Source organism: Bicyclus anynana, chromosome 8, assembly GCF_947172395.1.
Source record: "Bicyclus anynana chromosome 8, ilBicAnyn1.1, whole genome shotgun sequence".
Lineage (NCBI taxonomy): Eukaryota > Metazoa > Arthropoda > Insecta > Lepidoptera > Nymphalidae > Bicyclus > Bicyclus anynana.
This window is the reverse complement of record NC_069090.1, coordinates 9740226-9760155: the sequence shown is the minus strand read 5'-3', so window position 1 is coordinate 9760155 and position 19930 is coordinate 9740226. Positions and strand designations below refer to the sequence as shown.

General features: G+C 35.8%; 1 protein-coding gene across 2 annotated transcripts in view; it reads left to right on the top strand.

Annotated features, from left to right (window-relative positions):
* Positions 1–19930, top strand: part of LOC112053447 (protein orai) — a 61491-nt gene that overhangs the window by 29547 nt on the left and 12014 nt on the right. The window lies entirely within an intron of this gene.

Below are 19930 nucleotides of genomic sequence, written 5' to 3'. Positions count from 1 at the left end.
ATATTTTTCACTACTCTTGCTCAAAAACACTGTCATATTACCACTCCACAGTGGGGCTAAACAAGCATTTCAGCCTCTAGGGGCTAAAGTAATTTTGTTTTTTTTAAGTCTTGTCTGTTACGAGTACTACCCAAGTACTAGCCTACTATAAAACGGAGGAGGTTTCATTCGAAAATAGAATCATTATAGGTAAGGCCCTGATTGCTTTGAAAAATAAATAAAAAACTTTAAATTGGAATGAAATGCAGCGTTCTTGTCTGTGGAATGCGTTCATTTTTTTATTTAATTTTTATTGAATTGCGAATAGAGCGAGATTTGAAGACATGGGACATCCTTTACGGTGTAATACCTTTGCCTTTTTGTCATGTGAAAAAAATAAAATTAAAAAGCGACAATTTAAAAAACAATTGGCGTGAATAATACACACTTGATTTTTGTCCAAAATTCATTGTAAATTTGTGACCGTAACTTACATATTTTTCAACAATAATTGTTATTGTTGTCTTTATCTAGTGAGAATGGTAAGCCTAATTTGGAGATGGATGAATTTTTCGATCTGTTACCATCAAAGTCGAGACGCATTTACTTAAATAGGTACTTACCTACGAAAAATTTAATAGGTGGAGAAAATAACAACGAATGGATTCACTTACGAAAGAAGGTTTTTAAACTATTATCACCCACGTTTGCCTCGCATACTCATTATTCATCTTCACAGTAGTCGGAAATTATGTTACTGGATAAAAGCATCTCCCTTAATATCCAAAATTGTAGACTTTGTACATTTAATTTTCAATTAAAATAAATCATTGAATATTGTACTAAACTATTTTATTTTCTCGCAATCGTAGTGAAAAGCAGAGTGTAACACGTGGGGCTAAACCCATTATAAACTCAGTTTCTATTTAGGCGGCCCTCGCCTTACGTCTCGGGCCCTAAAAATACCTCGTATATAATGGGTCTTTTTAGCCCCTTGTGTTTCACGCGCACGAAGTCGCGGGCATCCGCTAGTTATCATCATAAAATCCATTATAAGGAATGATGATGATGTCATCATTCCTTATTCAAAAACGCGAACTTATTTATTTCAAAGTAGTGGACTCACACTAATTACGGTTCTTTTGTATAAACCTTCTTTAACTAATGATAAAAACCGCATTAAAATCCGCGTTGCGTAGATGCTGTACATAGATTATAGAGCAGATTTAACTCAATTTTGGGCAAAATGTTTGACCGTTTATAATTATTTTATCAAAACGGGTATTCGCAAATTTACTTTTCAAGGAGAACTATCTAACGCATGGAAGTGGTTGACCTAACGGTTACACGGAAGGGCCACGAGCATACTAGCCTTGTTGACCAAACCAGAATGTGCAGAAGAAAAGTAATGTTCTGCATGTTTAATGGAGACAATGTGTCTATGCTCAAAAATTTACTTTTAATCGACTTAAAAAAAGGAAGAGGTTCTTAATTCATGTATTTTTTGGTACACATCGTCACTTTTGAACAATGTCGTGGATAATAATTTTATTAGTATTTCAAATATTATTCGATTCCCGCGGGAATACGGGGATAACATGTTACTCGCTGATAATGTAGCTTTCCTGTGTTATTAAAATCTAAAACCACCACAGACTCGAACCCTAGACAACAAGACCTAATAAACTGAGACCACTTACACTAATCACTGGACTAACCAGGCAGTTAGACTCACAAACAGTTGTTTTAATCGTCCGTCCGCGTGTAAATATAGAAACCTTGTGTTGCCGTCTGTTAATCACATTCCTGGCTTACTGTCACTACCTACTACAGGTATTTTTTGCTATGTTAATTTGTTTGTTTTGTTTACGACGAGCATAAATAATTAATGATGATCTAGTAAGACTTCCTTTAGAAAAGGGCGATTTAGGTACAATTTTTCTTAAACTAGAGCCGTGATAGCCCAGTGGATATGACCTCTGCCTCCGATTCCGGAGGGTGTGGGTTCGAATCCGGTCTGGGGCATGCACCTCCAACTTTTCAGTTGTGTGCATTTTAAGAAATTAAATATCACGTGTCTCAATCGGTGAAGGAAAGCATCGTGAGGAAACCTGCATACCAGAGAATTACCTTAATTCTCTACGTGTGTGAAGTCTGCCAATCCGCATTGGGCCAGCGTGGTGGACTATTGGCCTAACCCCCTGTCATTCTGAGAGGAGACTCGAGCTCAGCAGTGAGCCGAATATGGGTTGATGACGATTCTTAAACTTATAATAAGAGGTAACTATCGGAACAATAATAGTTGACTCAACATTCCACATAGCGGTAAACTCTTGAGCAAGGTACAAGTAATCACTATATTAGGATAGAGGTAATATTTGAATTATTTGTTTTTAACCATTTGGGAAAAATATCACCTCTGCCCTATAAAGGGTTAACGGTTTAATGCCCTGGATTAACACGTAGCTTATTTTTTATGCGGGAAAAAGATCATGCTATCCGTGGTTTTCTGAAGTCCTGCTATATCAGATTAAAGACATTGGTATTAGGCATAGGCAAACATGGCTCGAATCTGACAGTATTCAAAAAATATATCATCATCATCAACCCATATTCGGCTCACTAATGAGCTCGAGTCTCCTTTCTGAATGAAAGGGGTTGACTCATAGTCCACTACGCTGGTCCACTGCGGATTGGCAGACTTCACACACGCAAAGAATTAATATTATACATATACTTATACTTATTTATCTTTTAATTATTTTTAAATACTTAAGTAGTAACTATTTACTTATTATTTTTAAATACTTTGATTATTTTCATAATGTAAGCATTATACACCAATCTCAACAAGGAATCATTGCATGAAAACGACATTATGATTGAGGAACTCCAAAACAGATTTCTATGTTACATCTATTAACCTTCTAAAAACGGCTTTTTGATTCAAAATGAGGTTAAACGGAGCTTATCTGGCCGTCTTATTTACTTTTTATAAGGTCAAGCTAATGTATGTATGATATAGGTAAGTATTAGCAAAACTACCTGCTTATTGGTAATGAAAAACGTCAGTCGTGTACGGTTTCTTACGGACTACAGTTATATTTGAATTACGCGTGTCTAGATAAAGTGGTTTTAGTATTAATTTATTCTGCAAACCAAATAATCACGATCTATTCGTTGAAATTTTGTGTTCAGTGCATGTTGTGAGATAATAGAAGAAGTGAAATATCTACTTACGTCACTTTACTGGTAGGTAGGTACCTACATGTTATTTTAGCTTAGGTTATTTTAGCATGTGTAGGTAGAACTAATCAACACTTATCGGTAATTATTCATTGACTAGCTGACGCTGCGCGGTTTCACCCGCGCGGTTCCCGTTTCCGTAGGAACACGGAGATAAAATATAGCCTATAGCCTTCCTCGATAAATGGGCTATCTAACACTGAAAGAATTTTTCAAATCAGACCAGTAGTTCCTGAGATTAGCGCGTTCAAACAAACAAACAAACAAACAAACTCTTCAGCTTTATAATATTAGTATAGATTGATATGCACTTGGGAGTTGGAAAACCGTAAACAACAATAGTTACAGTCAATGGGTATTACGTGCCATTTCGGTCTTCAGGATCATTGTAAATAAATAAATGATGCTATTGCTCTGCAAATCACTATTACGAGTTGTCACGTTAGAATGGATTATGATCTCAACATAATATTAGGTACATGCGATACATAATGCTCACAGAAATAGGGATGATGACAGTTTTTTAAATTGTATATAAATTAAGAGTACGCTAATAGTAAAGCAATTTTGTAAAAGGAACAGGGTATTTGCGATAATTACTTTCGGAGCTACAGGGATTTAAAGGGTCAGATTTGCGGCGCTGCCGCGGATCCCTGAAAAACGCCCCGTACAAAATGGCACGAACTAATTACGTCGTAGGCAATGTAATGATGGTCAGATTTGTATGGGCGTACAAAGAAAATTACTAATATCTTTGTCATTTGTCCGTTTATGTTTATAGTTCACATATTAAAAAATGTCACATTTAATGTAAGAAAGCTAAAACTGTATGAATTTTCATCTAATTACGATAAAAGATTTTTAATAGATTTTGAAATTTTATAATCTCATTTATTTTCCAAATATCCAGACAATCTTTGCTTCTTATGTATAAATTAGTTAACAATGACCCTATTTACCCGAATGTATCATAAAAATCAATATATTCAAACCTAGTCATCATCCCCATTGTCTTCAAACCACAACATCTGTACTTATATGTATACCCGGTAATATTATAAAGAGGTACAAGTTTAGTAAGATTCTGAAATTTTTTTACCACTAGTAAGCCACGTTATTTGCGAGTGTTATAGGCTGTATTTTATCCCCGTTTTCCAACCGGAATGGGAACTACACGGTAGACGTCTGCTAGTATACAATACGACACGGTTTACAAAAATCGTTTTAGAAATTCCAATGATATTATTATTAAGTATTTTAGCTAAGTCCAGAAGTGGATTACAATAATAAGAAAACTAATTTCGAACAAAGGTATTCACAATATTTGTCAAGACAAATTAATTAATTAATTATCAAATGAAACTGTAATCAAAATAAGACCCTAGAATGGCAGAACAACTAATGTGGACGGCTCGAACACCACGAGTATACTCAAGCCGACCGGACGGCGAGCGCCTTATATCGCAAGTCATTCCCGCCAACGATGGCTACTCCTTTCTATAACTCAAGAACGGGCTTACTTATCCAAACCAAATGTTTAGGAAGCGTTAGCTTTTAGCGATGTCTGTTCTGTGGTTCGAACTATTCAGTAGGTACATGGCTTAAGTGAAGTTTGTAAAAAATCGGTCTAGCAGTTCTTCATTTATCACATTTTTTGTAACAAATGAATTCAGAGGTAGGGTAGGGTGGGGGTGAGATAGGAGTAGGGTAGAGTAGGGGAAAGGTAGGGGAAGGGTAGAGTTAGGGTAGGGATAGGAAAGAAATGCACATAAATAAGTCAAAGCGAAGCTTGACCAGGTCCGCTAGTATAACGATTATTAAAAAATAAAAAGTTGCTTACTGCTAAACCTACGAGTAAGTATCTAGTAGTTGCTATCTGTACTCTGTAGTGACATATGAACAGAAGGCAAACTGCCGCACGTGTGGTTGTGTTTAATTACGCAATTAATGATCATCCTGTATAATTACCTTGCTACGTTTAACTGCATACAGTTCATGTCACCGATTTCGAGATGCCCATCTACCTCATCCATTATTCAGTACACGAGTATTTGATAACAGATTAAAAACTAACATTCATAAAAACTTTTTACTTTTTGAAGTTTGCTTCTAGCAACAATGACGCCGTTGCATGCCAATTTTTAACCAACTTTAAACACAGGACTATTTTACCTAATAAATTCGTAGTTTACGAAGTTATCTTCTATTTCGTTTGACACCACCTACAGGTGATATTGTAGATTACTTTTTACAAATGTTTGCTTTTACAAGTCTGCTGCATGGTCCTGTAGTACGTAAGGTGCCCCTATAGTTAAAGCTAAAAAGCAGGACAATAAGCTAAATCAGGTTTCTCAAACTTTCGGCTCCCCGAACCCCTGTTAAAATTTCCAAGTGACAGCGAACCCCTTAGTAACTGATGGGGGAAACCCCCCCCCCCCCCCCCTCAATAGAAAGATATTAAATTGATTTTTATTTTAATATAAGGTAACATATGAAGTACCAAAAGAAATGTCTTTGTAATATTAATGTGATGGGTGTGCTTGTTTCTTGTCAAATGGATACAATGTTAGGAGTAATTTTAGATAATTTTAACCTTAATTCTGACTCGGTATCAGTTATCAAGCCACCATTACGTAAATCTTGTTGCGAACCCCCCGCCGTCAAATGGCCTACTTTGAGAAACCCTTAGCTAAATAAAGTAACTTTAACAGTTTTGTACAAAGATATTGTTATGTAATATTAACTATACATAATTCTATGTCGACTGTTAGTTAAATAATAAATATACTTAGGTCTAAGTCGTGATATCCAACGCCTTATTAATTAATGAACTTGGACTCGAAGTTAAGTCGTGATACCTAATCCAAACAATCTGTATGAATTAGAATATTAGTTGTAAATCAGACTAGAAATAAATATATTAAGATACACATTAAGTACGTAGAAAAATAATTTGCACTGCACATATCTACCCATACTAGGTATACATACCTACTTACTAACTTCTTTTTTCTTCTTATTTACAAAAGCTCTAAACTAAAGCATACTTAAAGTCAGCCATTGACAGTTCTGCAGCGCAAACGGCAGCGAAGACGTTTCATAAGTCGAGCCGTCATGCACGCAGCGGCCAATACACGATCAGTTATAGTTGTAGGTGCTACAAAAACGTAAGAATAATTGATCGTCAATGGCGTGCATATAATTCATCATTGACAGCCATTTATCAGCCAGTTACAACTAGGGCTACACACGAATCGATTCACGATACACAGGGCCAGCCCTATTTCCTCATTTATAAAAGAGGAAAAGATTTCATGCTGCATAAAATCGTTTAAACTAAAAAATTAAACCGACTTCAAAATCACAAAACAAAAAAAAAACTTATTTTAAAAACAAAAAACCCGATTGTATGCGTAATGAGCTTAAAAGAACAAGTATTACATTATCTATATGTATAAATTTTAACTAAATACTTTACGTACTATATAAGACTGTACACAGTATACATACATACATACGAAAAACATTACCCTCCTTCTGACGCAGTCGGTAAAAATGCGAAAAAAAACATTTTTTATTTTACCTTCTGATCACATTGAAGGCGGTGGCCTTCAAAGCGATTACACATTGATAAAAAAGAGCATACGCGTCGAATTTAATACCTCCCCCTTATTTTGAAGTCAGTTTAAAATTTATAGTTTATAATCGTTGAGAAGAGGTGATTATGGAGTTTAGATTCACTACGCTTTTCCATTCGCGGTTGGCGGGTTTAGGATGATATATCTAATAAATCATATTGTTTGTAGTGTCTGATTGTTATATGCATATAAGTACATAACTGGGTAGTTATGTACTTATGTTTTTCGTTCGTCCTTTTGCAAGGCTCTTCTCCGTACAGCTGAATTTCTTTCAAGTGATGGCACTGAGTAAATGTATACAAATATGTAAAAAAAAATATTTAGTGAAGACACTTGAAATTCTCTCAAGTGAGTCTTGAGCATCTACGTACTATCCAGAATCCACAAAGTCTCTTACCAAGTATAAAAACTTACATTATATGAGCTAACAACTTAATATGTAGCCGTTGATTCGCATTTATTAAGTTTTTTGTCAATCAATTAGTGCGAGGAACTCGCTAAAAGCTTTTCAATCAAGTGCGACTTCAATGAAGTATATTAACAGCGAATCTGTTCGTATTTCTCAGTATGGTTCGCAATTACACCTACATCGTAATGGTATTAATTATTAGGTTTCGGGGGAAGAACTTGGACCGAATGATCCTCGCCAAGATTACAGGCGTAACCGTATTAAAAATATAGTCCTTGCAACACTTCAGTGTTTATCGGATACATTTTTAAAATCATTCCAGTAATTTCGTAATAAACTAACAAAAAAAAACAATCTATATAATATGATATTCCAAAATGAGTGTTAGTCGCGATGTTCCGGTAAGACATAAAAAAGTTTTGGGGTGGAACCACCACGTGCGTGAGAGCCACCAACATGCAAGATATTACTATAAGTGTTGGCTATGGTATGGAAAACCGCAGTCTGGGGAAGTATATATCAATATGACAGAGAGTCGCAAAATTTTCAAGTCTAAATTAAAGTGGTGTCAGAATAATGAAGAACAAATTTTGATGGATATTTTGGCATCTCATCAAGCAGATAAAAATTTCGCACATTTTTGGAAAACTACTAAACGTCTTGACTACAAAACTAAGTTACCCGTGAGTGTAGAGAACGTTCACGATTCCCAGTCGATAGCAGATTTATTTTCAAACCATTTTAAAATAAAACCGTTACCTGTCCATGCAGATTGTGCTCGTAAAGACTGCACTATTGTTAATAATAATAAAACTGTCGATGGACATTTCTATCGATATACACGTAACGACGTAGCCAAAGTGGTTTTAAAAATGACAAGGGGCAAATCCCCTGGATTTGACGGCCTCAGCCTGGAGCACATCTTGTATGCTGGTGATCAAGGTTTTGATGTCCTGGCGGAATTCTTTTCTTTTTGGGTAAACTCAGGGTATTTACCAAAAAACCTCATGAAAACCGTGGTGGTTCCTGTCCCCAAAAACAAAACCGGTGACCTCTCTAGCCTCAAAAACTACAGACCGATTTCATTAGGAACTATTGTTGGAAAAATACTGGAGAGATTGATATATTCTGATGTAAATCAGAATATAAAGATTGATGATGCACAGTTTGGTTTTCGTCCTGGTCTTTCGACAGATTCTGCGATTTTTAGCCTCAAGTCAACGGTCAGCTACTATACAAATAGAGACACATCAATCTATGCATGTTTTTTAGATCTTAGCCGAGCTTTTGACCTGGTTAACTATCAGTTACTATGGCAAAAACTTATTAGGTCCAACGTACCGAAGAAAACCGTAGATTTGTTGAGATACTGGTACGAGAACCAAACAAATGTTGTGAAATGGGGCGACGCTACCTCTAATAATTTCAGATTAGAGTGTGGCGTGCGTCAAGGTGGGCTGACATCTCCGGACCTTTTTAGTCTGTATGTCAATGACCTGATTGAGGAACTCAGAAGTGCTAAAGTAGGCTGTCACATAGGCACAACATGTGTAAATAACTTAAGTTATGCTGATGATATGGTACTTCTGAGTCCCTCAATCAGGGGACTTAGACACTTGCTGAACATCTGTGAACGGTATGCGAGGGATCACGGTCTTAAGTATAATGTCAAGAAAACACAGATATTGGTATTTCGGGCAGGTAAAGGTCCGGAAAATGTGCCTTCAGTGCTTCTAGATGGAACTCCTATAGAAAGGGCGAACAAATTCAGGTACTTGGGGCATATTTTAACTGAGGATTTGCGCGATAATGACGACATCGAGCGTGAACGCAGGGCTTTGGCTGTTCGGTGTAACATGCTCGCTCGCCGGTTTGCGAGGTGCAGTTCCGAAGCGAAGCTGACGCTGTTCAGAGCATACTGTCAATGCTTTTACACCAGTCAGCTTTGGGTTAATTGCACCTCAAGGGCACGTAGCAGCATCAGAGTGCAGTATAATAACGCATACCGCATTCTGATGAGACTGCCCAAGTACTGTAGCGCATCGGGTATGTTTGCCGACGCCAAAATACAAGACTATTTTGCGATCGTCAGATCGCGAATTGCGGCTTTTTGGGCCCGTATCCGGAATTCTCGTAATGAAATCCTCAGTGTATGCTCTGAGTGCCCTGAAAACCCTATCTTAAAGTATTGGCTTACCGTGCATCGCGATAGGAACAAGAAATGAAAAAAAAAATGTTTGCTTTCATAGAGAAATGATATATTGTAAATACCTAATTAATTAATATTTATATTATTAGGTACTTTATTATAAATTTATTATTTAATTATTATTTCTATATTATCTGTGTATTTTAAATGGGTGTATAACCTGAAATAAAGAATTATTATTATTATTATTATTATTATTATTAATATTAGTTTAAATTATGAACACTTATTTTATTTTGTTTATTGTTTTCCTATATTAAGAGAGATGAAGACTAGGTTCGAAAATATTGATTTTAATAAGACATTCGGGTAAATAAAATTTTATAATCTATTGAAAATCTTTTAGGGTGATTAGATGAAAATTCATTCATTTTTAACTTTCTTACATTAAACGTGAAATTTTTAAATACATGAAATTTATACATAAACGCACAAATAACAAAGACTTTTGTAATTTTGTTTGAACACCCATACAAATCTAACGATCATTGACGTCATTAATTCGTGCCATTTTGTATGGGACGTTTTTCAGAGATCCGTGGCAGTGCCGCAAATCTGACGCTTTAAATCCCTGTGGCTCCGAAAGTAATGATCGCACATATCCTGTTACTTTTACAAAATTGCTTTACTATTAGCATACTTTTAATTTATAAACAATTAAAAAAACTGTCATCATCCCTACGAAAAGTAGAACAATCATAGACATGAGTAATGAGTATGCGGCATAAAATTAGGAGGTTGGTAAGAATTTTTCGGAAATCCCATTTAACGTTTACCGAGTGCCAGCAGGCAGCAGTAATGTTGAACGCATCTAGAATATCAAGTACCTTCGACAGTGGTTTCTATTAGTAATCTTGGAATATTAAAATCCCAAAAGGGAAATCCTTTTGGGATGTCACTAAATGTATTGTTGAGGGCCAGGAAACTTAAAATTCTCGTGTTGAAATGTTTATTACCAAACTCCTCCTGAAACAGTTGAACCGATTTTTATGAAATTTTTGTATGCATATCGGGTATAGGTCTGAGAATCGGACTTCGACTATCTTTCAAAGTGGTCCATCCCAAAAAAAAATGCTTTTTATTTTTAACCGACTTCCAAAAAGGAGGAGGTTCTACGTACTGCTGTATGTATGTATATTTGTTTTTATGTATATCCAGCGATATTTCCGTCATTTGTGAACCGATTTTGAAAATTCCGTTTTTGTTTGGAGTGGAATACTTCCACGTTGGTCCCATTTTCTTCATGTCGGGATGTGACGATGGCATCCTCGAAAAATCGAGAGGAACATTTGAAAACTGTAGAGACTGTGTGAGACTGTAGTGTGTTTGTTAATTTTTTCATTAGGTATTTTAAAAAGCACTCCAATTTCATGAACATCTGGAGTCAGTCTGATGACAGAGCCGAAACACAGACGGTGGAACTCGTCAACTATTTACTGAGATTATCTATACTAAAGCTGAAGAGTTTGTTTGTTTGTTTGTTTGATTGAACGCGCTAATCTCAGGAACTACATGTTGTAAAGTGATAATTGCAATTGGGCAGGCAATATTAATATATTGCTAATCTTAATTATTTTATAATTATCTGTCTGCACTCACAACCATAGTGTACCTATTAATGTCAATTGTCAATGTCATCTTAGTTTATAATATATTGTCTGTGACAATCTCTTTTTCCGCCAGCTCTGCGATAGGGAACACGCAAAATGTAAATTAGCTCTGATTGTTTTAATAAAACTTAGCAATTCCACTGTGACTCTTATTTATACTACATGTATAACCTTAATAAACTCAAGAGGTTATAGGCCGATCACGCGATTTACAAGATTTGGTGAAAATTTTGAGAAAATACATCTACTGCGTGGACCGCGTGGTAACACGTTGTCACCCATTGTCACCAGAGCTCATCAAAAATGGCTTCTGCGAATCCTGTTGCGAGTGGATATCTGCATCATGAAAAGCTAGAAGGCGTGAGTAATTATGTAATCTGGAAATTTAACATGCGTCACTTACTCATCATAGAAGATTTGTGGTCTTGTGTTGAAGGAGCTGAGCCTGTCGATCCTGCAAAGGATTTACGCGCGCTCGCTCGTATAAGTTTATCTGTTAAACCTATATGTGTGCAATATATACGAAATGTTACTACAGCAAAGCAAGCGTGGAACAAATTAAGCTCAGTCTTTGAAGACAAAGGATTCGGGAGGCGTGTCGCATTGTTGAGACTATTACATCACGCTTCATATGCCGATTTTAATAGTATGGAGAAATACTTTGAACATATTACCACTCTTGTACAACAATTGGTAGATATTGGTCGTACCATAGAGGATGCTGAAGTGGCGGAGATAATTTTAAGCGGCCTTCCACAAGAATATGATATAATAGTTTCCAGTCTCGAAGCGGTTGCCTACACAGGTATAATATCCAGTGATTTAGTACGAACCAGGTTGTTGCAAGAAGAAGAACGTCGACGAAGGACTGAAAGCAGAGACGATATGGCCCTTTTGTCAAAGCAACAATACCGTAAGGCTAAAAAGGTACCTGTTTGTGATTTTTGCCAACGCAGTGGACACAAAAAATCAAAATGTTTTAAATACAAGAAAGAACAGCGAGGCAACACAACAACAGCATTGGTGGCCAACTGTTTTGGTGTCTTCGAGAACAAGGACTGGATTGTGGATTCAGGCGCGTCTATGCACATGTGTAAAGAAATAAAGTGGTTTAGTTATATTACAAATTGTGATAGAACTGTACAAGTTGCTGATGGTACAACCTTAAGATGTCTAGGTTACGGTAGTGTTAAGATTCCTATGAAAAATAACAAGACACAATTAGTTACAGACGTTTTATATGTACCTGACCTCTCAACAAATTTAATTAGTGTATATAAATTATGTGAGAAGGCTTTGTCTGTTAAATTTAATAATACTAAATGTTATGTTTTCAAAGGGGAAGTTCTTGTTGTATCTGCCACCAGACAGGGGGGTATTTATATTTTGGACAATGTTTTATATGATTCACAGGAGCAGTCTTTAGCTGTAACCAATGTGAATATTGTGTCCCAGCCACAAAGTTCGCTTGACACAACGGAAAATGCCAAAGTTACACCTGACTTGTGCTTATGGCATAAGCGGCTTGGACATTTGAGTCATCATGGGGTAAGTGTTCTCTGTAAACTCGCTTTTGGTGTTAATATTCACTCGACTCAGCATGGTGCAATCACTAACAAGTGTGTAACATGCGTTGAGGGGAAGCAAGCAGTGCAAAGTTTTCCTAGGGGTGAAGCAAAACGTTCCAAGCAGTTGTTGGAGCTTGTTCATTCTGATGTGTGTGGTCCGATGCCTGTATGTAGTCTGGGTGAGTCTAGATATCTGGTAACGTTTACCGATGATTTTTCTAGAAAAACATATGGCTATTTATTAAAATATAAATCCGAAGTTTTGTCCAAATTTAAATATTTTAAAGCAACTGTTGAAAAGCAAACTGGGTTTTCTATAAAATGTCTGCGAACTGATAGGGGTGGAGAGTATTGCAGTGCTTATTTCTCTAAATATTTACAGAGTGAGGGTATAGTTCATCAAACTACTGCTCCTTATAGTCCGTCTCAAAATGGTGTCTCTGAGAGACTTAACCGGACACTTTTTGAGAAAGTTCGCTGTATGCTTCGTGAAGCTAGTCTTCCTAAAGAGTATTGGGGAGAAGCTGTAATTACAGCTATATATCTTAAGAACAGAAGCCCTACAGCAGCAGTTCCCAATAAAACTCCAGAGGAGGCATGGACAGGTAACAAAGTCAACCTGAGCCATTTACGTGTTTTTGGTTGTCTAGCTATGACACTTATTCCACAGGTAAAAAGAGATAAGCTTGATTCTAAATCAAGATCTTGCATCTTTGTAGGATATTGTGAGAACACTAAGGGCTATAGATTGATTGACCCCACTAACCCTAAGCAGATAATTGTTTCCAGAAATGTAATATTTTTTGAAAACCATTTCTTAAACCACTGTGATAATACAATGATACACTGTGATAGTAGTAATAATAATAATTTTATTTATAATAATATAGGTATGCAAAGCAACCCTATAAATGAAAATTATTCAGGTTTGGATTTGCAAAGCATGGTTCCAACTGAAAATAGAAATATTAATAATAATGTGGATATGCAAAGCATAGGTCCAAATGAAAATAACATGGATTTGCAAAGCAATAGTCCATGCAATCATGAAAATGACATGGTCATTAATTCTAGTCAATCTGAGCGGAATAATGAATTTTTGTCTCCAGTTTCAGGGGAATCTTCCTTCCAAAGTGCTGAGGAGAGTGTGCTGAGTGAAAGAGACAGTAATCAGTCAGATGCAATGGTATGGAACGAGACTATCGTTCGAGGGGAAGATTTAGTGCTACAGGTTCCCAGTACCAGTTGCGAACGACTGGTTCGTTCCACTCGGAATAAAAAGCCAGATAGGTATAAAGATTATGACTTATCTGATTCATCAGATGTATCTTTTCTTTGTCAATGGTTTATCTATGATGAACCTCAATCTTATGATGAGGCAATGGCAAGTCCTAATAGAGATTGTTGGCTCACAGCAATGCGTGATGAATATAATTCTTTAATAAAACATAATGTTTGGCAATTAGTTGATAGACCAAAGGACTGCAATATAGTTAGTTCCAAATGGGTTTATAAATTAAAATCTGATGAGTCAGGTAACAGTACAAAATATAAAGCACGTCTTGTGGCAAGAGGTTTTAGTCAAAAACCGGGTGTTGACTACTCTGAAACTTTTTCACCGGTAGTACGTCATACTTCTCTTAGAATTTTGTTTTGTATTGCTAATGAATTAAATATGGACATAGAACATGTGGACGTAAACACAGCCTTCTTACATAGTAGTCTTGATGAAATTATTTATATGGAACAGCCTTTAGGGTTCTCATATGATAAGACTAAAGTTTGTTTGTTACAGAAATGTTTATATGGCCTTAAACAGGCAAGTAGGCTGTGGAATAATAGTGTAAACGTTTTGTTGACTAACAATGGTTATGTACAAAATAGATGTGAGCCATGTGTTTATATAAAAAGAAATAACAAGCAATTAACGATTCTGGCATTATATGTTGATGACTTTTATATCTTTAGTAATAGTTCTAAGGATAAGGAAAACTTGTATGACTTGCTAGAATCTGAATTTAGTGTTAAACGCCTAGGCATTTTAAAAAATTGTTTGGGTATGAAAATACATAGAGATAGAGCCAATGGGACTATAACATTTGACCAATCAGACTATATTAACAAGTTATTAAAGCGTTTTGGTATGACAAATTGTAAGAGTGCCTCTACACCTATGGTTGCTAATAAGTTGGAAAAAGGCTCATGTAACAATATTGTAGAGGATAGTATGTATCCATATCGAGAGTTGATTGGAAGCTTAATGTATTTGTCAGTATGTTCAAGGCCTGATATTACTTATGCTCTTAGTCATTTAAGCCAATTTAATACTGCATTTACACGAGATCATTGGCTGGCTGCAAAAAGAATATTAAGATATTTAAATGGCACTAAAGATAAGAAATTAGTTTTCGTTAAATCTGGTACTTTTGATTTAACAGTTTTTGCAGATGCCGACTGGGCCAATGATGTCGTAGACAGACGGTCTTATAGTGGATATATAGTTAAAATTGGCGGCTCTACTGTGCATTGGGAGTCGCGCAAACAGCGATGTATTGCGCTTTCAAGTACTGAAGCCGAGTACTTAGCCCTAAGTGATTCATGCAAAGAAGTGTGTTTTCTTAGAAATTTCTTGTATGAAATTTTTGTGAAACATTTTAATTGTCGAATCTTTAGTGATAATCAAAGTGCAATCAAATTGCTTGAAACCAATGAATATTGCCACAAGAAGACAAAGCACATTGACCTTCGTTACCATTTTGTTAAGGATTTTATTAGAAAAACGGATGTCACAGTCAGCTATTTACCCACTGAAAAAATGTTAGCTGACATGTTTACAAAACCTTTAACTAATCATAAATTTTTAGGTTTTGTTAATGACTTGGGTATGAAAGATGTAGAATCATAGGCATCTGTTCTTGTGAGTATTGGTATCCTTATAATTGTGAGTCTGTTGTACCACTTATACTATCATGCTAGATATGAGATGGGCAATGTAGAGATTATTTTTGTTATTAACCTGAGTTGTTAATTTTTATGTTTTGTATAATCCTGCATTGTAGAGATTTGTTCTCATGTTACGCATGAGGGGAAGTGTTGTAAAGTGATAATTGCAATTGGGCAGGCAATATTAATATATTGCTAATCTTAATTATTTTATAATTATCTGTCTGCACTCACAACCATAGTGTACCTATTAATGTCAATTGTCAATGTCATCTTAGTTTATAATATATTGTCTGTGACAATCTCTTTTTCCGCCAGCTCTGCGATAGGGAACACGCAAAATGTAAATTAGCTCTGATTGTTTTAATAAAACTTAGCAATTCCACTGTGACTCTTATTTATACTACATGTATAACCTTAATAAACTCAAGACTACAGGTCCGACTTGAAAAATTCTTTCAGTATTAGATAGCCCATTTATTGAGGAAGGCTATATATTATCCCCGTATTCCTACGGGAACGGGAACCACGCGGGTGAAACCGCACGGCGTCAGCTTATAATTAACTAGCTGACGCCGCGCGGTTTCACCCGCGTGGATAATATATTGGGGCCTATAGCTTTCCTTGTTATATGGGCTATCTAATACTGAAGGAATTTTTCAAATCGGACCAGTACTTCCTGAGATTAGCGCGTTCAAGCAAACAAACAAACTCTTAAGCTTTATGATATTAGTAGATAAGAAATATTCAGTAAATTCTATATTGCGTTTATAAAAGGTATTACAAGTACGAGTAGGTAATTATATCAGGTAAAGAGAATAAAATTACAGATATAATTAACCGATACTTTAATTTTACATCGGCGTGAAAATCAAGCTATTTTCTTGCAAGGGCGCAATCAACTTCCGTCTTTTGCCGGGCACAAGCACATTGGTGCTTATTTGGGTTCCTTAGTCAAAGGGTAAAAGAGGACCCTATTACTCCGCTGTCCGTCCGTCTGTTACCAGACTGTCTCATGAATCGTGATAGTAAATAAAAATCACAAAAATAAACTAAAAAGCGAAAAATAACATCGTATGTGCTACCTTCTGATCACTTTGACGGTGGTGCCAAGCCAGTGACGGTTTAATTACCCCACCTATTTGTACCCTTGAAACCTTTCGTGTGCGATTCCGACTCACATTTTTTAATTACAGCGATCTTCAGCAGATGTTTTCACACAATCTATCATTATATAGCCGCAAACAAAATCATAGCGCGCATTGTTACCGACTCAGTGCTAGTTTTCCTTTTGTGGTGGTTGCTCGTATAAAAAGTGATGGTGACCAATAGTTACAAGTATTTATCGTGTGTACGCGATTTGGTTTAAATTATTTGCCGCGTGTTTGAAAGACTCTTATTGATGTTCGCTTCCTAAAATTGTGAGAGTGAAAAATGTGCTTCAAGTGAATTTTTTTTTTTAAATAAATATGAAAAAGGTGTGTACCGCTTAATATTTTAGCAAAGTCTTATGTTTTCTTCGTTTTAAGCAACATTTTTTGCAGTTACAACAACTACTCGAAGTAAACAGTCGGTTTATACTTTTTACTTAGTCCGCTATCAACCTAATGTCGTATTCTCGAGCTAATTTTAAAAACCGGACAAGTGCGAGTCGGTATACCTCGCCGAGGGTTCCGTACGAATCATATTTAGTTATTAATCGGAAACTACACATTATAAAAATAATTAATAATTTACATATTGTAGTAATGAAGCCCTTTCATACCTCACGATAAAACGTTCAATTCAGGGCCTATAAATGTTACCTTTTTTTTCTTTTTGAGGTATGCAACCCTAAAGCGAAAAAAATATCTGTTGTTGCAGACGATAAAAGGAACACATTGTATTTAAATTAAAAGTTCTTATTAATATTGAGATTGGTATAATTATGCAATAATATTCACCTCGTAAAATCGATTAAAGATGGGAAAATGAATAAATAATTTTATTAATACCTAGATATTTTCCTTAAATCACCTATAAATGCAAATTATTAAGTCGTTTAAGATTCTTCGATACATTGAGAAACAGCTTTTAAATAGGATAAAATGTATTTTTTTTATTCTTTACAAGTCAGCCCTTGACTGATGGTAAGTGATGATACAATCAAGATGGAAGCGGGCTAACTTTTAGGATTTGGATGAAAATCCATAAGTTCGGTTTTATGCGACATGTAGGTATATGTAATTAATGGTCAGTCCCTTTATTTCGGAAAAATGAAAATGAGTAGGATCCTGCGTAGGTATACGGTTTTTAAAGGGGAATGCCCACCGGCCCATACAACGTCGGCCCAGGGAACCCAACAAACCTTAGTAACCAAAATAAGTCTTCAATAAATATCGTAAAACTCAGGATGTATGGTCATCGATGTTAACTTGTCTCCGTTGTGGACAATTTAAAGATGAATTAAAAATTTCGTTGTACAATCTTTTTTTGATAAATTAATGATTTCATTATAAAGTAGAATTATAATTATTTTTAGATATAAGTAAATTGCTGAGTGGTTAGGGTAGGCCTGGGCCGGGAATGGTTATTCCATTTTCAACTCCACGCATTCCCGAAATGGGTAACAGATAGACAGACATACTGAAATAGAGTCACGGAACCCTAAAAATTGCACTACTGTATGCCGAACAGAAAAATCGTTCGACGAACTCAAGAGGTTGAGATGGTAGTTAGTAGTTATATTCAATGGGGATGATGACTAGGTTTGAATATATTGATTTTTATGATACATTAGGGTAAATAGGGTCAATGTTAACTAATTTATACATAAAAAGATTGTATGGATATTTACAAAATAAATGAGATTATAAAATTTCAAAATCTATTAAATTTTTTTTATCGTAATTAGATGAAAATTTATACAGTTTAGCTTCCTTACATTAAATGCGACATTTTCTAATACATGAACTATAAACATAAACGCACAAATAACAAATATATTAGTAATTTTCTTTGAACGCACATACAAATGTAACGATCATTACATTAGCTACGACGTTATTAGTCCGTGCCATTTTGTATGGGGCGTTATTCAGGGATCCATGGCAGCGCCGCAAATCAGACCCTTTAAATCCCTGTAGCTCCGAAAGTAATGATCGCAGATAACCTGTTCCTTTTACAAAATTGCTTTTCTATTAGCATACTCTTAATTTATATACAATTTGAAAAACTGTCATCATCCCAATTCGTTTGAAGCCGTTATAATTTGTTTGTATACCGAGTCTCATTTTTCTTATTGTCCAACATAACAACTCACTTCCGCAGTTAAATCAACATTGAGTTTTAAGTCAACAAAATATGATTTTTATATTTTATTGTCGTCGTCGTTATAAACCCGTATCTGGCTCACTGCTGAGCTCGAGTCTCCTCTCAGAATGAGAAGGGTTAGGCCAATAGGCCACCACGCTGGCCCAATGCGAATTGGCAGACTTCACACACGCAGAGAATTAAGAAAATTCTCTGGTATACAGGGTTCCTCACGATGTTTTCCTTCACCGTTTGAGACACGTGATATTTAATTTCTTAAAATGCACACAACTGAAAAGTTGAAGGTGCATGCCCCGGACCGGATTCGAACCCACACCCTCCGGAATCGGAGGCAGAGGTCATATCCTCTGGGCTACTCGTCAAAAAAGTTAGTTGTGGAATTGTTAGTCATGGCCAGATTTAAAAAGCTGTTTTTTTCAGCCCACGCTGTTACCTACCACTGGTAGGTCAGTAACTACCAGTAGTAACCGAAGGTCTTAATGTACCAATCGCAATCGTGTAACGTAGGTACATTAAGCACCTATGGTTGACAACTATGGAGTATGAACCATGGTTGCTTTGGGCAGTTTTAATGGCTAGAAGGCAACCCTTCGCTTTAGAGGCCCTTAAATTTTCAAGGAGTTGAAGACATTGACATTTTTTTATATTTAGACCTTCTTCGTTAATCACTTGATATAGATAGGTACCCTATTGGTGAAAACATTACAAAAATCTGTTCAATCGCTTAAACGACCGACGAGACGAACATTGTTTTATAACATGTATTTAGATTATAGATCTATATCTATTATCTATATTAATATTATAAATACGAAAGTAAGTCTGTCTGTTTGTCACCTTTTCACGGCTAAACTGCTGAACCGATTTGAACGAAATTGAATTTGACGAAATGCTTTTTTTTCCGAAATAATCCACGGAGTAAAAAAACAGATTTGTGGCTGGCTGTGTTGCACCACAAAGTCTAATTATTCCAAAGTAATTTATAACACACAAGCAAGGCGAGGATTGAAAGAAGG